This window comes from Chiloscyllium punctatum, chromosome 19 (genome assembly GCF_047496795.1).
Source record: "Chiloscyllium punctatum isolate Juve2018m chromosome 19, sChiPun1.3, whole genome shotgun sequence".
NCBI lineage: Eukaryota > Metazoa > Chordata > Chondrichthyes > Orectolobiformes > Hemiscylliidae > Chiloscyllium > Chiloscyllium punctatum.
In genome coordinates this window covers 39,353,675-39,379,403 of record NC_092757.1, presented here as the reverse complement: position 1 = coordinate 39,379,403, position 25,729 = coordinate 39,353,675, and positions in this window count along the sequence as shown.

The window sequence follows — 25,729 nt, the reverse complement described above, 5'->3', positions numbered from 1 at the left end:
TCTCTCTGTGTTCTCTCTCTGTGTGTGTCTGTTCTCTCTCACTCTGTGTTCTCTCTCTATCTCTGTATTCTGTGTGTGTGTGTTCTCTGTGTGTGTTCTCTTTTGTGAGTGTTGTGTGTGTGTATGTTCTGTGTGTGTGTGTGTGTTTCTCTGTGTGTGTGTATTCTCCGTGTGTGTGCGTGTGTTCTCTCTCACACTCTATGTGGTCTCTCTTTCTCTGTGTGATCTCTCTCTCTCTCTGTTCGCTCTCTATCTCTGTGTTCTCTGTGTGTTTGTGTTATGTGAGTGTGCTCTCTGTGTGTGTGTTCTCTGTGTGTGTTTGGGTTGTCTCTGTGTGTGTGTGCGTTCTGTGTATGTGTGTTCTGTGTGTGTGTGTATGTTCTCTCTTTCTGTGTGTGATCTCTCTCTGTGTTCTCCCTCTCTCTCTCTGTGTTCTCTCTCTCTGTGTGTTCTCTCTATGTGTTTTTGTTCTCTCTCACTTTGTGTTCTCTCTATGTGTGTCTGTTCTCTCTCACTCTGTGTTCTCTCTCTATCTCTGTATTCTGTGTGTGTGTGTTCTCTGTGTGTGTTCTCTTTTGTGTGTGTTCTGTGTGTGTGTTCTTTGTGTGTGTTCCCTCTGTGTGTGTGTGTTCTCTATTAGTGTGTTCTCTTCTCTCTCTATGTTCTCTCTCTCTGTGTGTTCTCTCTCTCTCTCTGTGTTCTCTCTATGTGTGATTGTTCTCTCTCACTTTGTGTTCTCTCTATGTGTGTCTGTTCTCTCTCACTCTGTGTTCTCTCTCTATCTCTGTATTCTGTGTGTGTGTGTTCTCTGTGTGTGTTCTCTTTTGTGTGTATTGTGTGTGTGTGTTCTCTGTTTGTGTGTTCTGTGTGTGCCTGATTTCTGTGCGTGTGGGTTGCTCTGTGTGTGTGCTCTGTGTGTGTGTTCTCCGTGTGTGTGCGTGTGTTCTCTCTCACTCTATGTGTTCTCTCTTTCTCTGTGTTCTCTCTCTCTCTGTGTTCTCTCTCTCTCTGTGTTCTCTCTGTGTGTGTGTCTGTTCTCTCTCACTCTGTGTTCTCTCTTATCTCTGTGTGTGTGTGTTCTCTGTGTGTGTTCTCTTTTGTGTGTGTTGTGTGTGGATGTTCTGTGTGTGTGTGTGTTTCTCTGTGTGTGTGCTCTGTGTGTGTATTCTCCGTGTGTGTGCGTGTGTTCTCTCTCACTCTATGTGTTCTCTCTTTTTCTGTGTGACCTCTCTCTATTCTCTCTCTATCTCTGTGTTCTCTGTGTGTTTGTGTTATGTGAGTGTGTTCTCTGTGTTTGTGTTCTCTGTGTGTGTTTGGGTTGTCTCTGTGTGTGTGTGCGTTCTGTGTATGTGTGTTCTGTGTGTGTGTGTGTGTATGTTCTCTCTTTCTGTGTGTGATCTCTCAATGTGTTCTCGCTCTCTCTCTCTGTGTTCTCTCTCACTTTGTGTTCTCTCTATGTGTGTCTGTTCTCTCTCACTCTGTGTTCTCTCTCTATCTCTGTATTCTGTGTGTGTGTGTTCTCTGTGTGAGTTCTCTTTTGTGTGTGTTGTGTGTGTGTGTTCTCGGTTTGTGTGTTCTGTGTGTGCGTGTTTTCTGTCTGTGTGTTCACCGTGTGTGAGTGTGTTCTCTCTCACTCTATGTGTTCACTCTTTCTCTGTGTGATCTCTCTCTGTGTTCTCTCTCTCTCTGTGTTCTCTGTGTGTTTGTGTTCTGTGTGTGTGTTCTCTGTCTGTGTTTGGGTTGTCTGTGTGTGTGTGTGCGTTCTGTGTATGTGTGTTCTCTGTGTGTGTGTATGTTCTCTCTCTCTGTGAGTGATCTCTCTCTGTTCTCTCTCTCTCTCTCTGTTCTCTCTCTCTGTGTGTTTTCTCTCTGTGATTGTCTGTTCTCTCTCACTCTATGTTCTATCTCTATCGCTGTATTTTGTGTGTGTGTGTGTGTTATCTGTGTGTGTTCTCTGTGTGTGTTTGGGTTATCTGTGTGTGTGTGCGTTCTGTGTATGTGTGTTCTGTGTGTGTGTGTGTGTGTGTATGTTCTCTCTTTCTGTGCGTGATCTCTCTCTCTGTTCTCTCACTCTCTCTGTGTTCTCTCTCTCTGTGTGTTCTCTCTTATCTCTGTGTGTGTGTGTTCTCTGTGTGTGTTCTCTTTTGTGTGTGTTGTGTGTGGATGTTCTGTGTGTGTGTGTGTTTCTCTGTGTGTGTATTCTCCGTGTGTGTGCGTGTGTTCTCTCTCACTCTATGTGTTCTCTCTTTTTCTGTGTGATCTCTCTCTATTCTCTCTCTATCTCTGTGTTCCCTGTGTGTTTGTGTTATGTGAGTGTGTTCTCTGTGTTTGTTTGGGTTGTCTCTGTGTATGTGTGTTCTGTGTGTGTGTGTGTATGTTCTCTCTTTCTGTGTGTGATCTCTCAATGTGTTCTCCCTCTCTCTCTCTGTGTTCTCTCTCTCTCTCTCTGTGTTCTCTCTATGTGTGTTTGTTCTCTCTCACTTTGTGTTCTCTCTATGTGTGTCTGTTCTCTCTCACTCTGTGTTCTCTCTCTATCTCTGTATTCTGTGTGTGTGTGTTCTCTGTGTGTGTTCTCTTTTGTGTGTGTTGTGTGTGTGTGTTCTCGGTTTGTGTGTTCTGTGTGTGCGTGTTTTCTGTCTGTGTGTTCACCGTGTGTGCGTGTGTTCTCTCTCACTCTATGTGTTCTCTCTTTCTCTGTGTGATCTCTCTCTCTCTGTTCTCTCTCTATCTCTGTGTTCTTCTGTGTGTTTGTGTTCTGTGAGTGTGTTCTCTGCGTGTGTTTGGGTTTTCTCTGTGTGTGTGTGCGTTCTGTGTCTGTGTGTTCTCTGTGTGTGTGTATGTTCTCTCTTTCTGTGTGTGATCTCTCTCTCTGTTCTCTCTCTCTCTCTCTCTCTCTGTGTTCTCTCTCACTCTGTGTTCTCTCTCTATCTCTGTATTCTGTGTGTGTGTGTTCTCTGTGTGTGTTCTCTTTTGTGTGTGTTGTGTGTGTGTTCTTTGTTTGTGTGTTCTGTGTGTGAGTTTTTTCTGTGTGTGCGTTTCTCTGTGTGTGTGCTCTGTGTGTGTGTGTTCTCCGTATGTGCGTGTGTTCTCTCTCACTCTACGTGTTCCCTTTCTCTGTGTGATCTCTCTCTCTGTTCTCTCTCTCTCTCTGTGTTCTCTGTGTGTTTGTGTTCTGTGTGTGTGTTCTCTCTTTCTGTGTGTGATCTCTCTCTCTCTGTTCTCTCTCTCTCTGTGTTCTCTCTCTCTCTGTGTGTCTGTTCTCTCTCACTATGTGTTCTCTCTCTATCTCTGTATTCTGTGTGTTTGTATTTTCTGTCTGTGTGTTCTCTTGTATGTGTGTTCTGTGTGTGTGTTCTCTGTGTGTATGTTCTCTCTTTCTGTGTATGATCTGTCACTCTGTGTTCTCTCTCTCTCTGTGTTCTGTATCTCTATGTTCTCTGTCTGCGTTCTCTGTCTGTGTTCTCTCTATCTGTGTGTTCTCTCTCTCTGTGTTCTCTCTATCTCTCTCTGTTCTCTTTCTCTCTCTATCTCTGTTCTCTCTCTGTGTGTGGTCTTTCTCTCTCTGTGTTCTCTCTCTCTGTTTGTTCTCACTCTCTCTCTGTGTTCTCGCTCTCTCTGCGATCTCTCGCTCTCTGTGTTCTCTCACTCTCTGTATTCTCTCTCTGTGTTCTCTCTCTGTGTGTATTCTCTCTGTGTGTTCTGTGTGTGTGTGTTCTCTCTCTCTGTGTTCTCTCTCTGTATGTTCTCTCTCCCTCTGTGTTCTCTCTCTGTGTGTGTCTGTTCTCTCACACTCTATGTTCTCTCTCTATCTCTGTATTCTGTGTGTGTTCTCTCTGTGTGTGTTCTCTTGTGTGTGTGTTCTGTGAGTGTGTTCTCTGTTTGTGTGTTCTGTGTGTGCGTGTTCTGTGTGTGTGTTTCTCTGTGTGTGTGCTCTGTGTGTGCGTGTTCTGTGTGTGTGTTTCTCTGTGCGTGTGCGTGTGTTCTCTCTCCCTCTATGTGTTCTCTCTTTCCCTGTGTGATCTCGCTGTGTTGTCGCTCTCTCTGTATTCTCTGTGTGTTTGTGTTCTGTGTGTGTGTTCTGTGTGTTTGTGATCTGTGTGTGTTTTTCTGTGTGTGTGTGCTCTGTGTGTGTGTTCCCTTTGTGTGTGCATGTGTTCTCTCACCCTCTATGTGTTCTCTCTTTCTCTGTGTGATCTCTCTCTGTGTGTGTTCTCTTGTGTGTGTGTTCTGTGTCTGTGTTCTCTGTTTGTGTGTTCTGTGTGTGCGTGTTCTGTGTGTGTGTTTCTCTGTGTGTGCGCTCTGTGTGTGTTCTCTGTGTGTGTGCGTGTGTTCTCTCTCCCTCTATGTGTTCTGTCTTTCTCTGTGTGATCTCTCTCTCTGTGTTCTCTGTGTGTTTGTGTTCTGTGTGTGTGTTCTCTCTGTGTGTTCTGTGTGTGTGTTCTCTCTCTCTCTGTGTTCTCTCTCTGAGTATTCTCTCTCCCTCTATGTGTTCACTGTTTCTGTGTGTGATCTCTCACTGTGTTGTCTCTCTCTCTCTGTGTTCTCTGTGTGTTTGTGTTCTGTGTGTGTGTTCTCTGTCTGTGTTTGGGTTGTCTGTGTGTGTGTGTGCGTTCTGTGTATGTGTGTCCTCTGTGTGTGTGTATGTTCTCTCTCTCTGTGAGTGATCTCTCTCTGTTCTCTCTCTCTCTCTCTCTGCTCTCTATCTCTGTGTGTTCTCTCTCTGTGATTGTCTGTTCACTCTCACTCTATGTTCTATCTCTATCGCTGTATTCTGTATGTGTGTGTGTGTTATCTGTGTGTGTTCTCTGTGTGTGTTTGGGTTATCTGTGTGTGTGAGTGCGTTCTGTGTATGTGTGTTCTGTGTGTGTGTGTGTGTATTTTCTCTCTTTCTGTGCGTGATCTCTCTCTCTGTTCTCTCATTCTCTCTGTGTTCTCTCTCTCTCTGTGTTCTCTCTCTCTGTGTGTCTGTTCTCTCTCACTCTGTGTTCTCTCTTATCTCTGTGTGTGTGTTCTCTTTTGTGTGTGTTGTGTGTGGATGTTCTGTGTGTGTGTGTGTTTCTCTGTGTGTGTGCTCTGTGTGTGTATTCTCCGTGTGTGTGCGTGTGTTCTCTCTCACTCTATGTGTTCTCTCTTTTTCTGTGTGATCTCTGTCTCTCTATTCTCTCTCTATCTCTGTGTTCTCTGTGTGTTTGTGTTATGTGAGTGTGTTCTCTGTGTTTGTGTTCCCTGTGTGTGTTTGGGTTGTCTCTGTGTGTGTGTGCGTTCTGTGTATGTGTGTTCTGTGTGTGTGTGTGTATGTTCTCTCTTTCTGTGTGTGATCTCTCAATGTGTTCTCCCTCTCTCTCTCTGTGTTCTCTCTCTCTCTCTGTGTTCTCTCTATGTGTGTTTGTTCTCTCTCACTTTGTGTTCTCTCTATGTGTGTCTGTTCTCTCTCACTCTGTGTTCTCTCTTATCTCTGTGTGTGTGTGTTCTCTGTGTGTGTTCTCTTTTATGTGTGTTGTGTGTGGATGTTCTGTGTGTGTGTGTGTTTCTCTGTGTGTGTGCTCTGTGTGTGTATTCTCCGTGTGTGTGCGTGTGTTCTCTCTCACTCTATGTGTTCTCTCTTTCTCTGTGTGATCTCTCTCTCTCTGTTCTCTCTCTATCTCTGTGTTCTTCTGTGTGTTTGTGTTCTGTGAGTGTGTTCTCTGCGTGTGTTTGGGTTTTCTCTGTGTGTGTGTGCGTTCTGTGTCTGTGTGTTCTCTGTGTGTGTTTATGTTCTCTCTTTCTGTGTGTGATCTCTCTCTCTGTTCTCTCTCTCTCTCTCTCTCTCTGTGTTCTCTCTCACTCTGTGTTCTCTCTCTATCTCTGTATTCTGTGTGTGTGTGTTCTCTGTGTGTGTTCTCTTTTGTGTGTGTTGTGTGTGTGTTCTTTGTTTGTGTGTTCGGTGTGTGAGTTTTTTCTGTGTGTGCGTTTCTCTGTGTGTGTTCTCTGTGTGTGTGTTCTCCGTATGTGCGTGTGTTCTCTCTCACTCTACGTGTTCCCTTTCTCTGTGTGATCTCTCTCTCTGTTCTCTCTCTCTCTGTGTGTTCTCTGTGTGTTTGTGTTCTGTGTGTGTGTTCTCTCTTTCTGTGTGTGATCTCTCTCTCTCTGTTCTCTCTCTCTCTGTGTTCTATCTCTCTCTGTGTGTCTGTTCTCTCTCACTATGTGTTCTCTCTCTATCTCTGTATTCTGTGTGTTTGTATTTTCTGTCTGTGTGTTCTCTTGTATGTGTGTTCTGTGTGTGTGTTCTCTGTGTGTATGTTCTCTCTTTCTGTGTATGATCTGTCACTCTGTGTTCTCTTTCTCTCTGTGTTCTGTATCTCTATGTTCTCTGTCTGCGTTCTCTGTCTGTGTTCTCTCTATCTGTGTGTTCTCTCTCTCTGTGTTCTCTCTCTCTCTCTCCGTTCTCTTTCTCTCTCTATCTCTGTTCTCTCTCTGTGTGTGGTCTTTCTCTCTCTGTGTTCTCTCTCTCTGTTTGTTCTCACTCTCTCTGTGTGTTCTCGCTCTCTCTGCGATCTCTCGCTCTCTGTGTTCTCTCTCTCTCTGTATTCTCTCTCTGTGTTCTCTCTCTTTCTGTATTCTCTCTGTGTGTTCTGTGTGTGTGTGTTCTCTCTCTCTGTGTTCTCTCTCTGTATGTTCTCTCTCCCTCTGTGTTCTCTCTCTGTGTGTGTCTGTTCTCTCACACTCTATGTTCTCTCTCTATCTCTGTATTCTGTGTGTGTTCTCTCTGTGTGTGTTCTCTTGTGTGTGTGTTCTGTGTGTGTGTTCTCTGTTTGTGTGTTCTGTGTGTGCGTGTTCTGTGTGTGTGTTTCTCTGTGTGTGTGCTCTGTGTGTGCGTGTTCTGTGTGTGTGTTTCTCTGTGCGTGTTGTCTGTGTGTGTTCTCTGTGAGTGTGCGTGTGTTCTCTCTCCCTCTATGTGTTCTCTCTTTCCCTGTGTGATCACGCTGTGTTATCTCTCTCTCTGTGTTCTCTGTGTGTTTGTGTTCTGTGTGTGTGTTCTGTGTGTTTGTGATCTGTGTGTGTTTTTCTGTGTGTGTGTGCACTGTGTGTGTGTTCTCTTTGTGTGTGCATGTGTTCTCTCACCCTCTATGTGTTCTCTCTTTCTCTGTGTGATCTCTCTCTGTGTGTGTTCTCTTGTGTGTGTGTTCTGTGTCTGTGTTCTCTGTTTGTGTGTTCTGTGTGTGCGTGTTCTGTGTGTGTGTTTCTCTGTGTGTGCGCTCTGTGTGTGTTCTCTGTGTGTGTGCGTGTGTTCTCTCTCCCTCTATGTGTTCTCTCTTTCTCTGTGTGATCTCTCTCTCTGTGTTCTCTGTGTGTTTGTGTTCTGTGTGTGTGTTCTGTGTGTTTGTGATCTATGTGTGTTTTTCTGTGTGTGTGTGCACTGTGTGTGTGTTCTCTTTGTGTGTGCATGTGTTCACTCACCCTCTATGTGTTCTCTCTTTCTCTGTGTGATCTCTCTCTGTGTGTGTTCTCTTGTGTGTGTGTTCTGTGTCTGTGTTCTCTGTTTGTGTGTTCTGTGTGTGCGTGTTCTGTGTGTGTGTTTCTCTGTGTGTGCGCTCTGTGTGTGTTCTCTGTGTGTGTGCGTGTGTTCTCTCTCCCTCTACGTGTTCTCTCTTTCTCTGTGTGATCTCTATCTCTGTGTTCTCTGTGTGTTTGTGTTCTGTGTGTGTGTTCTCTCTGTGTGTTCTGTGTGTGTGTTCTCTCTCTCTCTGTGTTCTCTCTCTGATTATTCTGTCTCCCTCTATGTGTTCACTTTTTTTCTGTGTGATCTCTCACTGTGTTCTCTCTCTCTCGGTGTTCTCTGTGTGTTTGTGTTCTGTGTGTGTGTTCTCTGTCTGTGTTTGGGTTGTCTGTGTGTGTGTGTGCGTTCTGTGTATGTGTGTCCTCTGTGTGTGTGTATGTTCTCTCTCTCTGTGAGTGATCTCTCTCTGTTCTCTCTCTCTCTCTCTGCTCTCTCTCTGTGTGTTCTCTCTCTGTGATTGTGTGTTCTCTCTCTCTATGTTCTATCTCTATCGCTGTATTCTGTATGTGTGTGTGTGTGTGTTATCTGTGTGTGTTCTCTGTGTGTGTTTGGGTTATCTGTGTGTGTGTGTGCGTTCTGTGTATGTGTGTTCTGTGTGTGTGTGTATGTTCTCTCTTTCTGTGCGTGATCTCTCTCTCTGTTCTCTCATTCTCTCTGTGTTCTCTCTCTCTCTGTGTTCTCTCTCTGTGTGTGTCTGTTCTCTCTCACTCTGTGTTCTCTCTTATCTCTGTGTGTGTGTGTTCTCTGTGTGTGTTCTCTTTTGTGTGTGTTGTGTGTGGATGTTCTGTGTGTGTGTGTGTTTCTCTGTGTGTGTGCTCTGTGTGTGTATTCTCCGTGTGTGTGCGTGTGTTCTCTCTCACTCTATGTGTTGTCTCTTTTTCTGTGTGATCTCTCTCTCTCTATTCTCTCTCTATCTCTGTGTTCTCTGTGTGTTTGTGTTATGTGAGTGTGTTCTCTGTGTTTGTGTTCTCTGTGTGTGTTTGGGTTGTCTGTGTGTGTGTGTGCGTTCTGTGTATGTGTGTTCTGTGTGTGTGTGTGTGTATGTTCTCTCTTTCTGTGTGTGATCTCTCAATGTGTTCTCCCTCTCTCTCTCTGTGTTCTCTCTCTCTCTCTGTGTTCTCTCTATGTGTGTTTGTTCTCTCTCACTTTGTGTTCTCTCTATGTGTGTCTGTTCTCTCACACTCTGTGTTCTCTCTCTATCTCTGTATTCTGTGTGTGTGTGTTCTCTGTGTGTGTTCTCTTTTGTGTGTGTTGTGTGTGTGTGTTCTCGGTTTGTGTGTTCTGTGTGTGCGTGTTTTCTGTCTGTGTGTTCACCGTGTGTGCGTGTGTTCTCTCTCACTCTATGTGTTCTCTCTTTCTCTGTGTGATCTCTTTCTCTCTGTTCTCTCTCTATCTCTGTGTTCTTCTGTGTGTTTGTGTTCTGTGAGTGTGTTCTCTGTGTGTGTTTGGGTTTTCTCTGTGTGTGTGTGCGTTCTGTGTCTGTGTGTTCTCTGTGTGTGTGTATGTTCTCTCTTTCTGTGTGTGATCTCTCTCTCTGTTCTCTCTCTCTCTCTCTCTCTGTGTTCTCTCTCACTCTGTGTTCTCTCTCTATCTCTGTATTCTGTGTGTGTGTTCTCTGTGTGTGTTCTCTTTTTTGTGTGTTGTGTGTGTGTTCTTTGTTTGTGTGTTCTGTGTGTGAGTTTTTTCTGTGTGTGCGTTTCTCTGTGTGTGTGCTCTGTGTGTGTGTTCTCCGTGTGTGTGCGTGTGTTCTCTCTCACTCTACGTGTTCTCTTTTCTCTGTGTGATCTCTCTATCTGTTCTCTCTCTCTCTGTGTTCTCTGTGTGTTTGTGTTCTGTGTGTGTGTTCTCTGTGTGTGTTCCCTCTGTGTGTGTGTGTTCTCTCTTTCTGTGTGTGATCTCGCTCTCTCTGTTCTCTCTCTCTCTCTCCGTTCTCTTTCTCTCTCTATCTCTGTTCTCTCTCTGTGTGTGGTCTTTCTCTCTCTGTGTTCTCTCTCTCTGTTTGTTCTCACTCTCTCTGTGTGTTCTCGCTCTCTCTGCGATCTCTCGCTCTCTGTGTTCTCTCTCTCTCTGTATTCTCTCTCTGTATTCTCTCTCTGTGTGTATTCTCTCGGTGTGTTCTGTGTGTGTGTGTTCTCTCTCTGTGTTCTCTCTCTGTATGTTCTCTCTCCCTCTGTGTTCTCTCTCTGTGTGTGTCTGTTCTCTCACACTCTATGTTCTCTCTCTATCTCTGTCTTCTGTGTGTGTTCTCTCTGTGTGTGTTCTCTTGTGTGTGTGTTCTGTGTGTGTGTTCTCTGTTTGTGTGTTCTGTGTGTGCGTGTTCTGTGTGTATTGTTCTCTGTGTGTGTGCTCTGTGTGTGCGTGTTCTGTGTGTGTGTTTCTCTGTGCGTGTGCTCTGTGTGTGTTCTCTGTGTGTGTGCGTGTGTTCTCTCTCCCTCTATGTGTTCTCTCTTTCCCTGTGTGATCACGCTGTGTTATCTCTCTCTCTGTGTTCTCTGTGTGTTTGTGTTCTGTGTGTGTGTTCTGTGTGTTTGTGATCTGTGTGTGTTTCTCTGTGTGTGTGTGCTCTGTGTGTGTGTTCTCTTTGTGTGTGCATGTGTTCTCTCACTCTCTATGTGTTCTCTCTTTCTCTGTGTGATCTCTGTGTGTGTGTGTTCTCTTGTGTGTGTGTTCTGTGTCTGTGTTCTCTGTTTGTGTGTTCTGTGTGTGCGTGTTCTGTGTGTGTGTTTCTCTGTGTGTGCGCTCTGTGTGTGTTCTCTGTGTGTGTGCGTGTGTTCTCTCTCCCTCTATGTGTTCTGTCTTTCTCTGTGTGATCTCTCTCTCTCTGTTCTCTGTGTGTTTGTGTTCTGTGTGTGTGTTCTCTCTGTGTGTTCTGTGTGTGTGTTCTCTCTCTCTCTGTGTTCTCTCTCTGAGTATTCTCTCTCCCTCTATGTGTTCACTCTTTCTCTGTGTGATCTCTCTCTGTGTTCTCTCTCTCTCTGTGTTCTCTGTGTGTTTGTGTTCTGTGTGTGTGTTCTCTGTCTGTGTTTGGGTTGTCTGTGTGTGTGTGTGCGTTCTGTGTATGTGTGTCCTCTGTGTATGTGTATGTTCTCTCTCTCTGTGTGAGTGATCTCTCTCTGTTCTCTCTCTCTCTCTCTGCTCTCTCTCTCTGTGTGTTCTCTCTCTGTGATTGTCTGTTCTCTCTCACTCTATGTTCTATCTCTATCGCTGTATTCTGTATGTGTGTGTGTGTTATCTGTGTGTGTTCTCTGTGTGTGTTTGGGTTATCTGTGTGTGTGTGTGCGTTCTGTGTATGTGTGTTCTGTGTGTGTGTGTGTGTGTGTGTGTGTATGTTCTCTCTTTCTGTGCGTGATCTCTCTCTCTGTTCTCTCATTCTCTCTGTTCACTCTCTCTCTGTGTTCTCTCTCTGTGTGTGTCTGTTCTCTCTCACTCTGTGTTCTCTCTTATCTCTGTGTGTGTGTGTTCTCTGTGTGTGTTCTCTTTTGTGTGTGTTGTGTGTGAATGTGCTGTGTGTGTTCTGTGTGTGTGTATTCTCCGTGTGTGTGCGTGTGTTCTCTCTCACTCTATGTGTTCTCTCTTTTTCTGTGTGATCTCTCTCTCTCTATTCTCTCTCTATCTCTGTGTTCTCTGTGTGTTTGTGTTATGTGAGTGTGTTCTCTGTGTTTGTGTTCTCTGTGTGTGTTTGGGTTGTCTGTGTGTGTGTGTGCGTTCTGTGTATGTGTGTTCTGTGTGTGTGTGTGTATGTTCTCTCTTTCTGTGTGTGATCTCTCAATGTGTTCTCCCTCTCTCTCTCTGTGTTCTCTCTCTCTCTGTGTTCTCTCTATGTGTGTTTGTTCTCTCTCACTTTGTGTTCTCTCTATGTGTGTCTGTTCTCTCTCACTCTGTGTTCTCTCTCTATCTCTGTATTCTGTGTGTGTGTGTTCTCGGTGTGTGTTCTCTTTTGTGTGTGTTGTGTGTGTGTGTTCTCGGTTTGTGTGTTCTGTGTGTGCGTGTGTTCTGTCTGTGTGTTCACCGTGTGTGCGTGTGTTCTCTCTCACTCTATGTGTTCTCTCTTTCTCTGTGTGATCTCTCTCTCTCTGTTCTCTCTCTATCTCTGTGTTCTTCTGTGTGTTTGTGTTCTGTGAGTGTGTTCTCTGTGTGTGTTTGGGTTTTCTCTGTGTGTGTGTGCGTTCTGTGTCTGTGTGTTCTCTGTGTGTGTGTATGTTCTCTCTTTCTGTGTGTGATCTCTCTCTCTGTTCTCTCTCTCTCTCTCTCTCTGTGTTCTCTCTCACTCTGTGTTCTCTCTCTATCTCTGTATTGTGTGTGTGTGTGTTCTCTGTGTGTGTTCTCTTTTGTGTGTGTTGTGTGTGTGTTCTTTGTTTGTGTGTTCTGTGTGTGAGTTTTTTCTGTGTGTGCGTTTCTCTTTGTGTGTGCTCTGTGTGTGTGTTATCCGTGTGTGTGCGTGTGTTCTCTCTCACTCTACGTGTTCTTTTTTCTCTGTGTGATCTCTCTATCTGTTCTCTCTCTCTCTGTGTTCTCTGTGTGTTTGTGTTCTGTGTGTGTGTTCTCTGTGTGTGTTCCCTCTGTGTGTGTGTGTGTTCTCTCTTTCTGTGTGTGATCTCGCTCTCTCTGTTCTCTCTCTCTCTCTGTTCTCTTTCTCTCTCTATCGCTGTTCTCTATCTGTGTGTGGTCTTTCTCTCTCTGTGTTCTCTCTCTCTGTTTGTTCTCACTCTCTCTGTGTGTTCTCGCTCTCTCTGCGATCTCTCGCTCTCTGTGTTCTCTCTCTCTCTGTATTCTCTCTCTGTGTTCTCTCTCTGTGTGTATTCTCTCTGTGTGTTCTGTGTGTGTGTGTTCTCTCTCTCTGTGTTCTCTCTCTGTATGTTCTCTCTCCCTCTGTGTTCTCTCTCTGTGTGTGTCTGTTCTCTCTCACTCTATGTTCTCTCTCTATCTCTGTATTCTGTGTGTGTTCTCTTGTGTGTGTGTTCTGTGTGTGTGTTCTCTGTTTGTGTGTTCTGTGTGTGCGTGTTCTGTGTGTGTGTTTCTCTGTGTGTGTGCTCTGTGCGTGCGTGTTCTGTGTGTGTGTTTCTCTGTGTGTGCGCTCTGTGTGTGTTCTCTGTGTGTGTGCGTGTGTTCTCTCTCCCTCTATGTGTTCTCTCTTTCCCTGTGTGATCACGCTCTGTGTTCTCTTCCTCTCTGTGTTCTCTGTGTGTTTGTGTTCTGTGTGTGTGTTCTGTGTGTTTGTGATCTGTGTGTGTTTCTGTGTGCGTGTGTGTTCTGTGTGTGTGTTCTCTTTGTGTGTGCGTGTGTTCTCTCACCCACGACGTGTTCTCTCTTTCTCTGTGTGATCTCTCTCTGTGAGTTCTCTGTGTGTTTGTGTTCTGTGTGTATGTTCTCTCTGTGTGTTCTGTGTGTGTGTTCTCTCTCTCTCTGTGTTCTCTCTCTGTGTATTCTCTCTCCCTCTATGTGTTCTCTCTTTCTCTGTGTGATCTCTCTCTGTGTTCTCTCTCTCTCTGTGTTCTCTGTGTGTTTGTGTTCTGTGTGTGTTCTCTGTCTGTGTTTGGGTTGTCTGTGTGTGTGGGCGTTCTGTGTATGTGTGTTCTCTGTGTGTGTGTTTCTATGTGTGTGTGCTCTGTGTGTATGTTCTCCGTGTGTGTGCTTGTGTTCTCTCTCACTCTGTGTGTTCTCTCTTTCTCTGTGTGATCTCTCTATCTCTGTGTCATCTCTCTCTCTGTTCTCTCTCTCTCTCTGTGTTCTCTCTCTGTGTGTGTTCTCTCTATGTGTGTCTGTTCTCTCTCACTCTGTGTTCTCTCTCTATCTCTGTATTCTGTGTTTTTGTGTTTTCTGTCTGTGTGTTCTCTTGTGTGTGTGTTCGGTGTGTGTGTTCTCTGTTTGTGTGTATGTTCTCTCTTTCTGTGTGTGATCTCTCTCTGTTCTCTCTCTCCCTCTGTGTTCTCTCTCTCTCTCTCTGTGTTCTCTCTATGTGTGTCTGTTCTCTCTCACTCTGTGTTCTCTCTCTATCTCTGTATTCTGTGTGTGTGTTCTCTGTGTGTGTTCTGTTTTGTGTGTGTTGTGTGTGTGTGTTCTCTGTTTGTGTGTTCTGTGTGTGCGTGTTTTCTGTGTGTGTGTGTTTCTCTGTGTGTGTGCGTGTGTTCTCTCTCACTCTATGTGTTCTCTCTTTCTCTGTGTGATCTCTCTCTCTCTGTTCTCTCTCTATCTCTGTGTTCTTCTGTGTGTTGGTGTTCTGTGAGTGTGTTCTCTGCGTGCGTTTGGGTTTTCTCTGTGTGTGTGTGCGTTCTGTGTCTGTGTGTTCTCTGTGTGTGTGTATGTTCTCTCTTTCTGTGTGTGATCTCTCTCTCTGTTCTCTCTCTCTCTCTCTCTCTGTGTTCTCTCTCACTCTGTGTTCTCTCTCTATCTCTGTATTCTGTGTGTGTGTGTTCTCTGTGTGTGTTCTCTTTTGTGTGTGTTGTGTGTGTGTTCTTTGTTTGTGTGTTCTGTGTGTGAGTTTTTTCTGTGTGTGCGTTTCTCTGTGTGTGTGCTCTGTGTGTGTGTTCTCCGTATGTGCGTGTGTTCTCTCTCACTCTACGTGTTCCCTTTCTCTGTGTGATCTCTCTCTCTGTTCTCTCTCTCTCTCTGTGTTCTCTGTGTGTTTGTGTTCTGTGTGTGTGTTCTCTCTTTCTGTGTGTGATCTCTCTCGCTCTCCATTCTCTCTCTCTCTGTTCTCTCTCTCTCTCTCTCTGTGTCTGTTCTCTCTCACTATGTGTTCTCTCTCTATCTCTGTATTCTGTGTGTTTGTATTTTCTGTCTGTGTGTTCTCTTGTGTGTGTGTTCTGTGTGTGTGTTCTCTGTTTGTGTGTATGTTCTCTCTTTCTGTGTATGATCTGTCACTCTGTGTTCTCTCTCTCTCTGTGTTCTTTATCTCTATGTTCTCTGTCTGCGTTATCTGTCTGTGTTCTCTCTATCTGTGTGTTCTCTCTCTCTCTCTCTGTTCTCTATCTCTCTCTATCTCTGTTCTCTCTGTGTGTGTGGTCTTTCTCTCTCTGTGTTCTCTCTCTCTGTTTGTTCTCACTCTCTCTGTGTGTTCTCGCTCTCTCTGCGATCTCTCGCTCTCTGTGTTCTCTCTCTCTCTGTATTCTCTCTCTGTGTTCTCTCTCTGTGTGTATTCTCTCGGTGTGTTCTCTGTGTGTGTGTTCTCTCTCTCTGTGTTCTCTCTCTGTATGTTCTCTCTCCCTCTGTGTTCTCTCTCTGTGTGTGTCTGTTCTCTCACACTCTATGTTCTCTCTCTATCTCTGTATTCTGTGTGTGTTCTCTCTGTGTTTGTTCTCTTGTGTGTGTGTTCTGTGTGTGTGTTCTCTGTTTGTGTGTTCTGTGTGTGCGTGTTCGGTGTGTGTGTTTCTCTGTGTGTGTGCTCTGTGTGTGTTCTCTGTGTGTGCGTGTGTTCTCTCTCCCTCTATGTGTTCTCTCTTTTTCTGTGTGATCACGCTGTGTTATCTCTCTCTCTGTGTTCTCTGTGTGTTTGTGTTCTGTGTGTGTGTTCTGTGTGTTTGTGATCTGTGTGTGTTTCTCTGTATGTGTGTGCTCTGTGTGTGTGTTCTCTTTGTGTGTGCATGTGTTCTCTCACCCTCTATGTGTTCTCTCTTTCTCTGTGTGATCTCTCTCTGTGTGTGTTCTCTTGTGTGTGTGTTCTGTGTCTGTGTTCTCTGTTTGTGTGTTCTGTGTGTGCGTGTTCTGTGTGTGTGTTTCTCTGTGTGTGCGCTCTGTGTGTGTTCTCTGTGTGTGTGCGTGTGTTCTCTCTCCCTCTATGTGTTCTCTCTTTCACTGTGTGATCTCTCTCTCTGTGTTCTCTGTGTGTTTGTGTTCTGTGTGTGTGTTCTCTCTGTGTGTTCTGTGTGTGTGTTCTCTCTCTCTCTCTGTATTCTCTCTCTGAGTATTCTCTCTCCCTCTAGGTGTTCACTCTTTCTCTGTGTGATCTCTCTGAGTATTCTCTCTCCCTCTATGTGTTCACTCTTTCTCTGTGTGATCTCTCTCTGTGTTCTCTCTCTCTCTGTGTTCTCTGTGTGTTTGTGTTCTGTGTGTGTGTTCTCTCTGTGTGTTCTGTCTCTCTGTGTTCTCTCTGTGTGTATTCTCTCGGTGTGTTCTGTGTGTGTGTGTTCTCTCTCTCTGTGTTCTCTCTCTGTATGTTCTCTCTCCCTCTGTGTTCTCTCTCTGTGTGTGTCTGTTCTCTCACACTCTATGTTCTCTCTCTATCTCTGTATTCTGTGTGTGTTCTCTTGTGTGTCTGTTCTGTGTGTATGTTCTCTGTTTGTGTGTTCTGTGTGTGCGTGTTCTGTGCGTGTGTTTCTCTGTGTGTGTGCTCTGTGTGTGTTCTCTGTGTGTGTGCGTGTGTTCTCTCCCTCTATGTGTTCTCTCTTTCCCTGTGTGATCACGCTGCGTTATCTCTCTCTCTGTGTTCTCTGTGTGTTTGTGTTGTGTGTGTGTGTTGTGTGTGTTTGTGATCTGTGTGTGTTTCTCTGTGTGTGTGTGCTCGGTGTGTGTGTTCTCTTTGTGTGTGCATGTGTTCTCTCACCCTCTATGTGTTCTCTCTTTCTCTGTGTGATCTCTCTCTGTGTGTGTTCTCTTGTGTGTGTGTTCTGTGTCTGTGTTCTCTGTTTGTGTGTTCTGTGTGTGCGTGTTCTGTGTGTGTGTTTCTCTGTGTGTGCGCTCTGTGTGTGTTCTCTGTGTGTGTGCGTGTGTTCTCTCTCCCTCTATGTGTTCTGTCTTTCTCTGTGTGATCTCTCTCTCTGTGTTCTCTGTGTGTTTGTGTTCTGTGTGTGTGTTCTCTCTGTGTGTTCTGCGTGTGTGTTCTCTCTCTCTCTGTGTTCTCTCTCTGAGTATTCTCTCTCCCTCTATGAGTTCACTCTTTCTCTGTGTGATCTCTCTCTGTGTTCTCTGTCTCTCTGTGTTCTCTGTGTGTTTGCGTTCTGTGTGTGTGTTCTCTGTCTGTGTTTGGGTTGTCTGTGTGTGTGTGTGCTTTCTGTGTATGTGTGTCCTCTGTGTGTGTGTATGTTCTCTCTCTCTGTGAGTGATCTCTCTGTGTTCTCTCTCTCTCTCTGTTCTCTCTCTCTGTGTGTTCTCTCTCTGTGATTGTCTGTTCTCTCTCACTCTATTTTCTCTCTCTATCGCTGTATTCTGTGTGTGTGTGTGTGTGTTATCTGTGTGTGTTCTCTGTGTGTGTTTGGGTTATCTGTGTGTGTGTGCGTTCTGTGTATGTGTGTTCTGTGTGTGTGTGTGCGTTCTGTGTATGTGTGTTCTGTGTGTGTGTGTGTGTGTATGTTCTCTCTTTCTGTGCGTGATCTCTCTCTGTTCTCTCATTCTCTCTGTGTTCTCTCTCACTCTGTGTTCTCTCTTATCTCTGTGTGTGTGTGTTTTCTGTGTGTGTTCTCTTTTGTGTGTGTTGTGTGTGGATGTTCTGTGTGTGTGTGTGTTTCTCTGTGTGTGTGCTCTGTGTGTGTATTCTCCGTGTGTGTGCGTGTGTTCTCCCTCACTCTATGTGTTCTCTCTTATTCTGTGTGATCTCTCTCTCTCTATTCTCTCTCTATCTCTGTGTTCTCTGTGTGTTTGTGTTATGTGAGTGTGTTCTCTGTGTTTGTGTTCTCTGTGTGTGTTTGGGTTGTCTCTGTGTGTGTGTGCGTTCTGTGTATGTGTGTTCTGTGTGTGTGTGTGTATGTTCTCTCTTTCTGTGTGTGATCTCTCAATGTGTTCTCCCCCTCTCTCTCTGTGTTCTCTCTCTCTCTGTGTTCTCTCTATGTGTGCTTGTGAAGAGTAACCCACCCAGACCCTATCTTATATTCATCCTTGACCAACGCACCTAACGCTAAGGGCAATTTAGCATGGCTAATTCACCTGACCTGCACATCTTTGGACTGTGGGAGGAAACCGGAACACCCAGAGGAAACCCACGCAGACACAGGGAGAATGTGCAAACTCCACACAGACAGTCGCCCGAGGCAGGAATTGAACACAGGTGCCTGGCACTGTGAGGCAGCAATGCCAACCACTGAGCTACTGTTCTGCCCCCAAATCAGATCACATATCAGGATAATAATATGTTTTGCTCTTTGACTTTGTGTAATACCACTCTTATTTTTAAATGCTGTGTTACGAAATTCTTGATACATTCAGAGCATTGGGACTTCTGGTCAGTAACTGCGAGAACAATAATGTCCCCATGTGTCTGTTACAGAGGGATGGGTGGAGGCTATTTAGTCCATTCTAGCCTAGTACCACTTGAAAACGTGGAAACCAACATAGAGAAGTGTTACTGCAGCTGTACAAGGTGTTAACTGAGTGGACACCTGGAGTGCATTGTATTGTTTGTGTAACTGTAACTGAGAAGGGAGGGACCTCCATTAGATACAGTTTAGCAGCTGTGCATAATTCATGGGTTGCTGTATCATTTAATGTTTTAGGCCTGTTGCAGAGGGACAGAAGGAGGCAATTCAGGCTCTTGAGACTGTTAGAGAGGAACAGGAGGAGATGATTAGCCACTCAACCCTGGACAAGAGGAGGTAATTTAGATTTTTCCTTCAAGTGTCCTTGATGGGATCTAAACCCAAATCTCCGGACTATAAAGCTGGGAGTCTGCTTTACTGGATATAGAGATTACCACTGGATATTCAAGGGAAATGTTGGAGTAGAATTACACCATAAGGAAAGTGATCATGTGATTTACATTTTCAAAATAGAGAATATTTCTTTAATCTGCTGACATGTGCTGTGTGTTCATATTACACAGAAAAACAAGAAGGAAGAAGAGTCATATTGGACTTGAAACCCGAAATTTGTTTTGCTCTCAATAGATGCTGCCATTGGGCGGTACGGTGGCACAGTGGTTAGCACTGCTGCCTTTCAGCGCCAGAGACCCGGGTTCAATTCCCGCCTCAGGCGACTCTCTGTGTGGAGTTTGCACATTCTCCCTGTGTCTGTGCTCTGATTTCCTCCCACAATCCAAAAATGTGCAGGTTAGGTGAATTGACTGTAAATTGTCTGTAGTGTTAGGTGAAGGGGTAAATGTAGGAGTATGGGTCTGGGTGGTATACGCTTCGGCGGGTCGGTGTCGACTTGTTGGGTCAACGGACCTGTTTCCACACTGTAAGTAATCTAATCTAACCTGCTGAGTTCATTGGTTTGGTGGTGACTAGGGTAAATAATTGAGTGAGTTATCTATTTTGATGTACTTTCCTACTTCTCCTAACCTCAATAATGTCTGGGCTAGAAGTGCATTTTGATGGGCACCAATTTGGACACTAAGTAGTCAATTAATGGCCAGTTAAGGCCCACAAGCAGTCAGATACTCACTCACTGTTCTTCCCAGTGAAGGGGAAAGGATTCTTGTTTCCTGAGTGGGAAATCACAGTTACCTGCATGAAGAAATGGTGTATGTGGTGAGATTTCTATTTGACATAATTATCAGCAAAAAGATTGATATTTCATCAGCAATAGTCAGCAAATTACCATGATGTTCATGTGTTGGACTGGTTGAACCTATGTAAATACTTTGATGGCCCGATCCTAGTGCACTTGACAGCAAAACAGTGGATTATCAATAGGAACTTACACATTGACTCAATGTTTCCTTTGCTAAATAAATAGGAACTGTAGCCCAACTGGAGTCCATCAACCCAGGACAAACTCAGGATATAGAGCTAAAGGACTATTCTCAGTTTTAACAAACTCAGACCACATCATGTGCACTTTTGGGGTATGTGCAACCAGCAGAGGCAAAGGATGAGCATCCAATCACTCCAGTTAATTATGTGCATTTTCCATCATTGTTTAAAAGAAAATAAATAGCTCAAGCATCATAACGTGTATAAAATGTATTGAATTGTTCTCAGACAATTTTCAGGCAGTTCAGTGCAGTCTGACCAATGAATGTTCTGGTTTGAAAAAGTTTGCACCTGCTGAGAAACACATTCTCTTCTGAGTTTCCAACCTGAAATAAAACGTACGCTCTTCCTCCCTAGGCCAGGTACTGGATAAATATCTCTCACTTCTCCATCTTCCAGGTCTAAAACTATTGCTGAAGGTGGTGGTCTAACCAAGAGACCTCTGTGGAATACATACTAGTCATAAACCTAGTCATTAAATCAATCATCCAGTCACCTTGAAAAGGCTGGCTCTGTATACGTGAACAGAAGAGTCAAACTCTCTTCACAACACTGAATACTGTGCTTTCTCAATTAGCACTGTTGGAATCATACAGTTTGAGAGCCAATAAATCCATTTTCCGCAAAGTGCCTTTCAAGATGTATACAGCAATCCATTGTTCCACCATCATTATTTATTTGTTCTTTTATCTTGGTGGTGAGACAGAATATATCCAGGGTTGTTGATAGTGCTCCCTTGGGTATTCCAAGCCATTATTCTCTGAGTATGGTTATGTCACTCTGTTGCTTAAATGATTTTATTTTGCCTGAATCAACTGGATTGTTTAAAAAATATAAATAGTACTTGCTCAAGCAGTGCAAAATAAAACTAGACACCTTCAGTGCAAAAGGCGACAGTTCACCAATAGGCACAGAGGCAGTGTTTATTAAGGAAGGCTATTTTATTCCAGCTCAAACTTCAAGGGAACATGCTTTGTCCTCTTTATTCTTTCATAGCATGAGGGATCGCTGGCTAAACAGCATTTATTGCCCATCCTGCAGTTAAGAATCAACTGTTGCGGGCTTGGAGTCACATGTAGGCTAAACCAGGTAAGGATAGTAGTTCCCTTCCCTAACAAATATTAGTGAATTGAATGGGATGATCATCATCAGTCTCATAATGCTGAATTATAATTGAATTCAAATTCCACCATAGATTCGAATCCAGCTCTCAAAAGTGATCTCAGAGTAAATGGCCCAGCGATAATGCTACTAGGCCCTTTTCAATAAGTGCAATACAATTTGGTATCCATATGTATCGGTTTGCAATAGTAACAGCAGATTATGCTAATCTGCACTGTTTATGAATAATGGCATCTGTGACAGGGAGCACAGTCACAATTCGAGGAAGCCATGGATCCACAAATATTGTATGGAAACTGAGGACAATGCCCACTCCAATATGGAGCTGAAAAGGATGGAGAAAGCTCAGATTTGTCTAATTATTCCTGACCAAACTGCAATAAAGGAATACAGTTAACACTAATGATGTTTGCTGATTTAATGCAGAGAGAAAACAAAATCTGCTGGCAGTAATGCAGCAACTTTAATGAGTTAAAATGTTCCATGTTTGTTCATATGCCTGTAATTGAACAGAATTTGAGACTAGATCATGTAGAGACATGTAATGAGAAGACTGGCCAACACGATTGGAATTAGGGGTCATTTTGACAGGAAATGGTATATTTAAGGAAGTTGTCCATGATTTAAGCAGTGGCACCTAAGCATGCAGTTACAAAAGGAGCTGTGATTATGATCTTGAATGTTAAGTGACAGGAAACAGAGAAACAGAGATTGCACAGTTGTTTGCGAACTGGAAAAGATAAGAAAAGTATGTTTCCCAGCTGCTTTAAAGAAAATGGGCACTGGGTTCCTGTTCATCAGTAGTGAAGGCAGTAACCCAGTAATGACAGGCTTTTCTTTCCATTTTTTACATCACAATTAAAACAACTATTTTATTTGTTGAGTGCATTTAGAGGCATCAAGTACGATAGCATGGAGACAGACCATTCAGCCCAAGCTGATCCACGCCGACAAAAATATCCATCCACGCTAACTCCATTTCCTAGCCCTTGGTCCATATCCTTCTAAGCATTTCCTATTCACATGCCCTTTAAATGCCCTTTAAATCCTGTTGATGTACCCACCTCAAGCACTTCTACTAGCAGCTCATTCCATAGGTGTGAAAAAGTTGCACCTCAGTTTCATTTGCTCTTTTTTCTAACTTACCTTGAACTGATGTCATCTCGTCCTCAATTCCCCAATCCTGGGAAATAACCTGAGTGCCCTCACACTATCCATGACTCATAATGTTGCTCACTTCTGTAAGATCCCCTCCCTGGTGCTAAAGTAAAATGTCCTAGCTTGTCCAAACTCTCCCTAGACCTCAGCCCCTTGAGTCCTGGCAACATCCTTGTAATTTTTTTCATTGCTTTTTTCCAATTTAATAACATCCTTCCACTAGTAGGCTGACCAAAACTGAACACAATACTCCTCATGCGGCCTCACCAACGTCCTTTATGACTGCAACATTACTTCCCAACTTCTGACGAAAGCCAGTGCACCAGAAGCCTCCGTCATTGCCCTGTCTACTTTTGATTTCACTTTCAAAGAAGTGTGCACCTGAACTCCAAAGTTACACTACACTCCTTAAAGAACTACCATTCGCCACAAAACTCCTGCTTTTATTTGACTTTCCAAAATGCAAGACCTCACAATTACCCACATTAAACTCCATTTGCCATTTCTAGGTCTGCTTCCCCGGGTGATCAAAGTCCTGCTGCATTTCTGAAAACCATTCACAATGCCATCAATTTTAGTGTCTTCTGCACACTTTGCATTAATGCTTTATTCATCTATTGTTCACAGATTTTTTTTTCTGCAGCTCTTTGTGTATAAGGCACAACATTCACTACCGTCCAGCCTTCTGGGATCTCACTGTTAGCTAATGATGATGTACAAATCAGCCCGGGCCTCCGCAATTTCTTCTCTAACCTCTTGAAGGGTTTTTGGATATATCTGATCACGACCAGGTGATTCATCCACCTTCATACATTCTAATATGTCCAGCCTCTCCTCTACTGTGACACGGACTGCCCCCAAGATATCACCACTACCTTCCAAAAGTTCACAAGTCGGCATGTCTTTCTCCATGGTAAACACAGAGTAGCAATATTCATTGAGGACTTTGTCCATCACATCCGTTTTCACACATACACGTTCAGTTTGGTCTTTGAGGAGTCCTCATTTGTCTGATTACTGATAGTGCATATGCAATCTGTTTGACTTCCTAGCTGTATATTCCATAAGTAAATAGGTGCTCCTTTCTGTGGTCTCAACAGTGTTCCAGTTAGTTTTGTACTTAGTTCCACAGAACTCATCCACGCTCAGAGCAAATGGGCATTTCTGCTACACTGCTGGTGAGAAAGAAGTACTATCCGACTCCTGCTTTTGAGTCAATATAACCAAAGATCTTTATAATACAACAAACAATTCCAGAAAATAATTATGATTTGGAGATGCCGGTGTTGGACTGGGGTGTACAAAGTTACAAATCACACAACACCAGGTTATAGTCCAACAGGTTTAATTGGAAACACTAGCTTTCGGAGCGACACTCCTTCATCAGGTGGTTGTCACCTGATGAAGAAGCAGTGCTCTGAAAGCTAGTGCTTCCAATTAAACCTGTTGGACTATAACCTGGTGCTGTGTGATTTGTAACTAAAAAAAAATTAAGTAAGCTTACAGAATGTTGGTCTGTATATCGAGAAGATTGGAGTATAAAGGTGTAGAAGTTATGCTATAGTTATATAAAAAGAAATCCATGCTCATCCCTACTCAAAATACTGTGAACAGAACTGGACATTGCAACTTAAAAGAATTGATTGGCCTTGGAGAGAGTACAAAATAGATTTACAAGAATGATAAATGACTTCAGCAGTTAAGTTGGGGGAGAGTTTTTCCAAAATATGACTATCTTCTCTAGAATTTTGAAGGTTAAAGGATGATCTGGTCTAAGCCTTCAAGTTATGAGCAGGACAAGGAAGGTTTGAGTAAAAATAAACTACTTGCACTGTTATAAAACAAAAGGGAATAGTCTGAGAATTAGGTTCAGATGGTTCAGGAGAGATGTGAGGAAGCACATTGAGATACACGTTGGTACATTTGTGAAACACTCTACCACATCCAGTACTGGATGCTGGATAAGTTGTTACATTTAAATCTAAGGGTTTTTATTTGTTAAGCAAAGGTGTTAAGAGATATGGTCCATAGGAAGGTTGTGCAGTTTGGCCACAAGGCAAACATAACACCATTAAGTAAGGGAATAGGTTCAAGGAATGCAATGACCTACTGATGTTCCTATATTCCAAGGTAAATATACTCCCACTGTGTCCCAATCAAACGCTCCTAGGACAGGTACAGCAGAGGGTTATATAAAGAGTAAAACTTTTTCTATCATGTTGCACTAAAAGCAAGGCTCCCTTCGCCCTGCACTCATCAAACACTCCAAGGATGGGAGCAGCACAGAGTTAGATACAAGGCTACGAAGATGCTCAGTGTCCGAGTGTGATTTGTGCTAGATACAGGACAGAGCTCTCCGTCAAGGATTTTGGGTGACCATTTTGCTCTTTATGACAAACAGGAAGCTCCCATTTCTCTCTTGTTTCTTGTAATCCAGTTATGCAGGTTCTATTAATTGCTTATGTTTGTTTGTAGAATATGCAAAATGCTCTCCAGCCAAAAAGAATTCCAATGACAGAAATATCAGGTGAAACCTTTCTCACATGAAACTTGTGTTTCTTGCTTCCGTCTTGTTGTTTTGCAATGCATTCTGTCTGGAGAGAGCAGAGTAAAAAGGGTGAGGGGAATTGTGATGAACAGTGTTCAATTTAATTCATTAACTGGACCCAGAGCAAATGTGCATGGATATGAATATTACAGAGCAGAAAGGGGCCAGAGATAGAATCGCAGAATGGTACAGCACTGGAGGTGTCTATTCAAATTACCCAGATGTGTAGGCTTTTGGAAGAACAGTCGTGTGTTCCACTTCACTAATCCTCCCTCAGAATCCTGCCTGTAATTCCCTCATTGTATATCCAATTCCCCTTTGTCTATTGAATAATTATCCACTATTTGTTCAATTATCATTCTCTAAATTTCTGTTCAGAGGGATGTTGATATCCTTGTTTGCAAAACTTTAACATATTGGGACTGCCAGCAATTAGCAAGGTCCACGACGTGTCAACATTTATTGCCAGTGGATTGCCAATCAAGAGTAAAGACGATGAGCTGTCACTGTTTTCCTGAGACAACGTCACAAACCCTGTGGACCACTTTATTCCTCAGTTTTATTGTATACAGCTTCTGCGAAGAAAAATCACCTTTTCAGAATGCAGGAATGTACGAACAAAAAAAAGCTATTAATGTGCTTCCTGAACACAATCATTGATACCTTTCAGAAAGAGATTTTCAGGAGAATATTATACTGACAGAGACATTGAAACTAGGAGCAGAAATAAGCCCTTCATCCCTTTGATGCTCCAACATTTAATATGATTATGCTGATCGCTTATCTCAACTCATGCCTACTTTCTCTCTACAAAACTTGATGCATTTAGTAGAGTCATTGATACATGCAGCATGGAAACAGAAAACATCTTTCTTGAATATATTCAATAATTTGGCCTCCACAACCTTCTGTGGAAGAGAGTACCACAGCTTGGTCACCCACTGAGTGAAGACATTTCTCTTCAACTGCACTTGAAATGGCCTACCCCTGATCCGGAAACTGTGACCTTTGGTTCTGGACTCCTCTACCAGGGGACAATCCTCCTTGTCTAATCTATACAGTCCTGTAAGAATTATATATGCCTCAATCATATCCTCTTCTCATTCTTCTGAATACCAGTGAGTAAATACCCATTCGAAACAAAATCTCATCGTGAGGCAGCTCTGCTATCCCTGGTGTCAGTGTAGTGAAACTTTACTGCACTCTCTCAATGGTGGCATGCCCTTTCTTAGATAGGGAGGTGAAAACTGCACAGAATGCTCCATGTTCAGTCTCCCCAAGGTCCTGTATCACTCCTTCTGAACTCCAATCATCTTGTAGTGAAGGCCAACATAGAATTTGTATTGCAAATTGCTTATTGCTTATTATCATGGACTGGTCTCTAAGGGCACCTACAGACATGAGATTCAGGGGGATTTCAGCAGTCTGGTGAAATGGGCTGATGCATGGCATGTAACCAAAATTCTGAATAAAGTGTAGTGATTCACTTCAGATGCAATTCTGAGGAGAGACACGACAACTGAATGGTGCCAATGTTAAAATGGATGCTGGGCTTGGGGACCTCGAGTTTCATCTCACTGAATGTCTAAGAACCAGTGTGGGTCTCAGAATTTGATAATTACACTCACGTTTAACAACCCTAAAAATTGTTTGCAATTGTGTTGTATTTGAACCTGATACTTCCACAGAAGGCAACAGAAATTCGGCAAGTTCATAAAGACTTTTACCAATATTTTCCAACGC